A 7,286-nucleotide genomic window follows, 5' to 3' on the forward strand; every position below is an offset into this window, starting at 1 on the left:
AATATCCCGTCCGTATCCTTGATCAAGCCGAGTGTACCACTCGACGCCATAATATCAAGTTTCTCAAGGTTCAATGGTCACACCATTCCGAGAAACAAGCCACTTGGGAAAGGGAGGATCGTATTTGACTCGAGTACCCCACCTTCTTCCGGAGGATCCTAAATCTCGGGATGAGATTCTTTTGAGTGGGGGTGAGTTGTCACATCCCTGTGTTAGTCATGCGTTAGGATTGGTTGAACATGTGCATCATGTTTAAATTCCCAGAAAACTGAAATGGGGATGACAGAACCCCCAGCACCCCCCCTAGAACAACTAGGGTTTACTAAAAACTTTTTCAATGAACCTGAAATTCCCTTCTAAAAAGCCACCCTTTTTGTTTTGGGTTAAAATCTTTGACAAAAATGGTGCACATTTTTCTAGGACATCTTAAGGTCATTGGATTAATTCTTATAGTATTTGCATTTGGGCATTTAAATGTTATAAAATATTTTAAATGCTCAAATAATCATAAACTAAAATGTTTGTTGTTGGATATATTCTAAGCAGTAGCCATGATTAGTTTTATGATTTTTGGAAATGCCGTGGCATTTTTAATAAAGCCCTAAAGATACAGAAATAATAGAATAAATAAAAAACAGAAAAAAAAAAGAGAGAGAGAGAGAGAGAGAGAGAGAGAGAGGAAATTACCTGGCGCAGCCCACCTAGCCCACCAGCCAGCCCACCTGGCGGCCCAGCACTGTGCTGGCCCGCGCCAGCCAGCTGCTTCTTCCCCGCCAGGCAGGCAGGGAGGTGACGCCGGCGTGCATGAGCTCGCCACGGCGCCACCTTCTTGCCGCCCGCGCCCCTGGATGCCTGGACGCCTTCACGTCGCGCACCGAAGCCCCTGGACACGCCATTCCCCCCTGCCTCTCTCCCTCGCCGTTCCCCACCATGGCCGACGCCCCTGCCACCGCACCATTGTCGTAGTCGCGCCCTGCGTCGTCCTCGCGCCGTGCCATCGTGTCCACGAGCTCCGCCGTCGTCCACTGCTTCACCCCGACCCATCCCCGAGTGCTCACTCACCCCGGAGACGCTGCACCGAGCTCGCCTTCAACTCCGGCCACCGGAGATCCCCTTCGCCGTCCCTGCCGCATCAGCTCGTCCCTGACCTCGCCGACTACCTCGACGTGACCCCCGTGAGCTCAGCCACCTCCCCACCCTCTCCGTTCCCTCTCTCGAGCCCCGTAGCGACTGCACGTAGCTCACCCGCACGCGCCGCCGCGGAGCTCGTCGCCGACGAGGCTCCGGCCACCCAATGGCCGCGCCACCCTGTCCACTAGCCCTACCGCACCCCTAGGAGCTCAACGCACTAAACCACGCGCCTCTCCGTGCCCCCTAGCGACTAGTTCGACCTCACCCGAGCTCTGGCCGCCGCCAAACTCGTCGCCGGCGTCGTTTCCGGCCACCCCAGCTCCGCCCACTGCCACCACTCGACGCGGCTCACTCCTCGCATCACATAGATGGTCTCCGCCGTCCTTTTGGTCGCCGGAGTGCAAGACCCGCGCTGCTCCGCCGCGTCTGGCCTCGCCGGCGGCTAAACGCCGGCGAGTTTGACCCTGTTTGACCTCGTGTGGGCCCAGGTTGATTTTCCCTGAGTCTATGATAGGTGGGGCCGGCCTATTAATTAGTTTAGGATTAATACTAACTAATTTTAATTAGTTTATTCGCTGACATGTGGGCCCAGGCACCACTGACAGTTAGTTAGTGTTAATTTAATCATGTTAGTTAGCTGAGTCACTGACAGACAGGGCCCACCAGTCAGGTTTGACCTGGCCGACCCAGTTGACCCGCTGACCTCACACTTATGTCATGCTGACGCATTAATTCAATTACTGAATTTATATTTAATAGGAAATTCCAGAAAATAGCCAAAACTTCTAAAAATCATAGAAAATCAACCATAACTCCAAATGCAAAGTTTTATATATGAAAAATGATCAGAAAAATTCAATCTATCCATCTGTAATGGTTTCATGCATGACAAAACAAGATAACCATGCTGTTTAAGCAAAATAAGATAATGCACTAATAAGGCTAAGTTAAATGAACTATCATTTGAATCTTTGATTCAAATGGGTTCATTCCTTTCTGTTTTAGCTTGCATTAGGCCAAGACACATTCATTTTGCCATGTCATAGCATGCATCATATTGTTGCATATTGTCATGTGTTGATTATGTTCGGTGTGTCTTTCGTGGTAGGTTATGCCTCCGAGGATAACCCCGAGTATCCGTCTGAAGGGCAGTACCCTACTACCACTACATCAGGCAAGCAACCCATTGATCATTCCGATACAATCCCATGTTCTCGCTTCTGCTCTTGTTTACTGCATTAAGGCAACGCGATTCAAACCGATGTGTGCTACGGTAGTTGAACCCTTATCCTCTGCATGACCTGTCATGCATTGCCACAGTAACTAGATGAAACCCACTAGCATGTGTAGGAGTTGATTGAGCCATGTGTGTGATTCCTACCTTGCTATGCCTGCTATGCTTAGAGTTGTGTCAGGTCTGGTTCATCTGGGTGATGGGCTAGAGTGAAATGATTATGTCGGTAATGTGAGGGATGTGTTGAACATGTTTTGGTAAAGGTATTGATGAGAGGCCATGTAGGAGTACATGGTGGGTTGTTTCATTGAGGCCGTCCGTAGGAACTGAGATCTGTATGCGTGATTTAAGATTCAGCTACTACCACACATTGGGCCCTGAAATATGACCCCGCTCGACTTACTGACCCCTCTCGCCCTCTGTCCAGGAGTTGCAACTAGTTTCTGGTGTTTGTAGGTTATGTGTTGGGGGCCGTGCGTAGCGCTGACCCTAGGGGTGGGCTATGATGTGGTAGATACACTGTGGCCAGGTATGCCGGGCGCCTGTTTGGCATCTCAGGACCCTATACACATCGTTTGGGGCCGTTGAGGACACCCCGGCCGGATTTCCTTGCGGATGGAACCTGAATATGCGATAGACCTGGACTAGCGACTTGTGCAGTTAGTCAGGTCGTGGTCTACACCCACGTCGGTTTTCGCTTGAAGTCTGCCGAGCACAGGTCGTGTGCAGACACTAAGTGGTGGAAACATGTGTGATGAAGTACACGCCTGCAGGGTATAAAACTATTCAAATAGCCGTGTCCACGGTAAAGGACTACTTGGTTGCCTATACAGTTCATAGACAAGTTAATGGATACTACTAAAAGACTACTTGGTTGCCTATACAGTACCGAGGATGGCCCTCTCGTAGGATGACGAGGGAGGATCCCCGGTGGAGTATTTGTGTTGGTGATTAGTGGACTGGTGTGCGAAAACTATTTTACTAGTGGAGTCTCGTAGGATAGCTTAGCCAAGAGTCAAAGCTGGCTTGCTGCAATAACTCCACCACCTTCTTGAGAATGAGCATGTATAGTAGGTTCTGTTGTAAGACTTGTTGAGTACCTTTGTACTCATGTTTGCTTAATTACTGTTTTCAGACGACAACACCGCCCCCTCCGATGGGTTCTACGTAGACCTCGATGTCGACGAGTGACTAGCCACCCAGGTGGTGATCCTGGCCATGGAGGGGCCTATGTAGATAGACAGGCTTCGAGAAGCCTTCTTTCTTTATAGTGTCTGTACTCAGACTAGTTGCTTCCGCATGTGCTTGTATGATTGTATGACTTGAATGTCGGGTCGTGTGACCCCTACCTGTATGAACATGTTATGTATGGCTCTCTGGAGCTTTGAAATAAAGTACTTGAGTTGTAGAGTTTTGTTGTGATGCCATGTTGTATGCACTCATATCGGGCATATTGTGTGTATGATTGAAATGCTCGGTATGAGCGGGATCCGACAATCTAGTTGTTTATCCTTGGCAGCCTCTCATATGGGGAAATGTAGTCTAGTGCTTCCTGAGCGATAGTAGTCCACTACAGCCCGGTTCACCAGAGTCCTGCTAGCCCAGCACTACTGCTCTGGACACTTGACTGGCCAGCATGTGTTTCACTTCGTTCCTATGTCTGTCCCTTCGGGGAAATGTCACGCGGTGACATCCGGAGTCCTGCCTAGCCTGCTACAGCCCGGGTTCCCCGGAGTCCTGTTAGCCCAGTGCTACAGCCCGGATTCACTCGCTGATGACCGACATATTCGATGTGATTCATGTATGCCTGTCTCCATAGGTCTGTGCAGCTTTGGGTTCACGACTAGCCATGTCGGCCCGGGTTCTCTGTCATATGGATGCTAGCGACACTATCATATACGTGAGCCAAAAGGCGCAAACGGTCCCGGGCCATGGTAAGGCAATACCCGTGGGATACCGTGCGTGAGGCTGCAATGTGATATGAGGTGTTACCGGCTAGATCGATGTGACTTGGAATTGGGGTCCTGACAGTGATGCTCTAGGTCTAGTTCGAAACCGATACACTATATAGTAGTATAGATAATTTCTTAACAATAAAATCCTGGAATTTTTTTGGCAACGAAAATCCTGGTGATTGTATACAAAAGCTTGATAAGATTTAAGGACCAATGTAATAATAAATCACTTATTATTTAAATATATATATATAACAAAATGCTGAGCTTCTGTTATTTTTTGATAACATTGTTGCGCCCAACCCAACATTATAATTAGAATCAGCCTAGCAAAATCATGTATTTCGAGAAAGTGCAAATGGCCTGTAATTTTTTAGGAAAAACATAAATGGGCCGCATGGAGGCTACATTATTTGTTCACCCAGCCTAGCTAATGGAATGTAATTCAAAAAAAGATCAAATGGACTGTAAATTCTATCCCGCAAAAATAGACTATAAATTCTGGAAAAAATGGGTTGAATATGTGCCACATTTTTGGAGGCTGGAATGTGGGCCAATAGGCCGAAGCCAATGCAAGTCGTTGTCAACTTAGTCAACAAATGATTCTGACATCGTTAGCCATTGGATTTACATCCAACGACTGGCATCCATCTTCAATCTCTCTTCTTCCTCCTCCAGCGCCGCTGGGACCACCTGCTCCTGCCTCCTGCTGCTAGCAGCTCTGCTTAGCACGCTTCTCTGTGAAGCGCTTCCGTTGGCCAGGCCATCCCTCCACCCCTCCACACCTCATGTTATTCTCCACCGACTGCCAAACCACACCGCACCAGAACTAGTTAACCTTCGTACACCTCTCCGTCTGCGACTCTACTCCCGCGTCTTCCCATCTCTGGCTCGTTGCTGTTCGGGGCCTCGCCGTCGTCCACCACCTTGGATGCGCTCGGCGCGGAGTGGTCAACATGGTCAACGAGCGACACCATCAGAAGTAGACTGTGCGTGGAGAGGCTGACAGCTGGGTCCACGGCCGCATGCAAGGAAATGCCTCCTTATTACGCGCAAAATAATGATTCCTCCACCTGACAGCTGGGACCTACCGGAAGGACCTCTGTATTTCGTGAAAAAAACGTTCCCACCGCTGATAGGTCGGACCCACCAACTATATCTTCGCACGCAAGGAAGTGCCTCCTTATTATGCACAAAAAAATGAATACTCCCCTTGCTAGTTGGGACCCACCTTGGTGGGAGGCTGACTTGTGGGCCTACTAAGTTGACGGGGACGGAGTGCTTTGTCAACTTAGTCAATATGAACGATTCTAGCTCCAGTGACCATACGATGTCCATCCAACGGCCGTAGTGCTTCTTCAACCTCTGGTCTTGTTGCTCCAGTCGCCCAAAGCAGCGTCGGTCGTGTCGCATGCTCCTGCCTCCCGTGGCCGGCTATGCTGCCGTGGAGGCCTCACTGCCCCCTACTATTCCCACCACTAGCCAGGCCATCCCTCTACTCACCCACACCCCATGTTATTCTGCGGAGACGGCAGCCTCACACCGCAGCGAACCAGTGAACCCTCGTACTCCTCTACACGTGGGCATCCACTGCCGCGTCTTCCCCGGCTCCGCGTCGTCCCCTTCCTAGGCCTCACCGTCGACCACCACCCTGGTGCTCTCTGCGCGGCGTGGTCAACATGGTCAAGGAACGGCTTCCATCGGATGTGGACTGTACGTGGAGAGGCTAACAGCTGGGTCCGCGGCCGCAGCAAGGAAGTGCCTCCTTATTACGCGCAAAATAATTATTCCTCCACCTGACAGCGGGGACCCACCAGACGGGCCACCATATTTCGCAAAAAAACGTTTCCCCCTGACTGTTGGGACCCACCAGCTACATCTTTGCATGGAAGGAAGTGCGTCCGGGCAAAAAAAAGATTCGCCCCCCTGACTTCTGGGACCCACCAGCTACATCTTCGCAGGCAAGGAAGTGCCTGATAGTCGGGACCCACCTGGTTGAAGCGTATGTAGCGTTGTCATTCTTGTCGCGAATGTGTATGTACATACTGGTCGATGTAGAGGCGCGCACGTGTCGTAATAGAGGCGTGCACGTAGCACGTACATGTACGTACAGCGGCCAGTGTGCAAGAAAGAAAATGCGGCCACGTACGTACATACGGGCAGGGTCTCGAACACCTACTCGCGCATACGTACGGCCAGGGCTCGTGTACATGGCTGGGTCAGAACGGAGAAACAGCGTCACCGTCATGTTCATGGGGAGCCAACCGGCTGGGTCGGAATGGAATGCGTCGTCGTGTTCATCGGGAGGGCTTGGATGGAACAACTGATGGAAACGAGGCCTGGCGTACCGCAGAACGGAGGAAACGGCCTTGTGTTCGACAGGCCACGTTCAAAATGGGATCATGTTCATCTGGAGGGGTCTGGCGTACTGCAAAACGGAGGAAATGGGCCTCCTACGGTCGAAACGGGGGTCATGTTGATCGGGAGGGGTGTGGCGTACCGCAAAACGGAGGAAACGGACTTGTGTTGGAGTGCTACGGTCGACACGGGGGTCCTGTTCATCGGGAGGGGTATGGCGTACCGCAAAACGGGACTCCAAGAGATACTGTTCATCTCCACCGTCGACCCCCTCCAGCCTCCACGGGCTATTGTGCATCCACCGTCGACCTCCTCCAGCCTCCACCTGCGACTGTTCATCCACGGGCTCCTGTTCATCCAGCCCCCACCGCGTGCTACTCCACCAGCTACTATTAAACCAGCCCTCTCCACGGGCTCCTGTTCAACCACTCCTCCACGGGCTACTGTTCATCCAACCCTCCACCGTCTACTGTTCATCCTGCCCTCCACATGGTGGTCCTGTTCGTCCTGCCCTCCACGGGGTCCTGTTCATCCAGCACCAACTGGCTCGAATGATCGGGGTCCTGTTCATCCACCCCCACCGGGAACTATTCATCCAAACCCCCCAG

This window comes from Triticum aestivum, chromosome 7A (assembly GCF_018294505.1).
Source record: "Triticum aestivum cultivar Chinese Spring chromosome 7A, IWGSC CS RefSeq v2.1, whole genome shotgun sequence".
NCBI lineage: Eukaryota > Viridiplantae > Streptophyta > Magnoliopsida > Poales > Poaceae > Triticum > Triticum aestivum.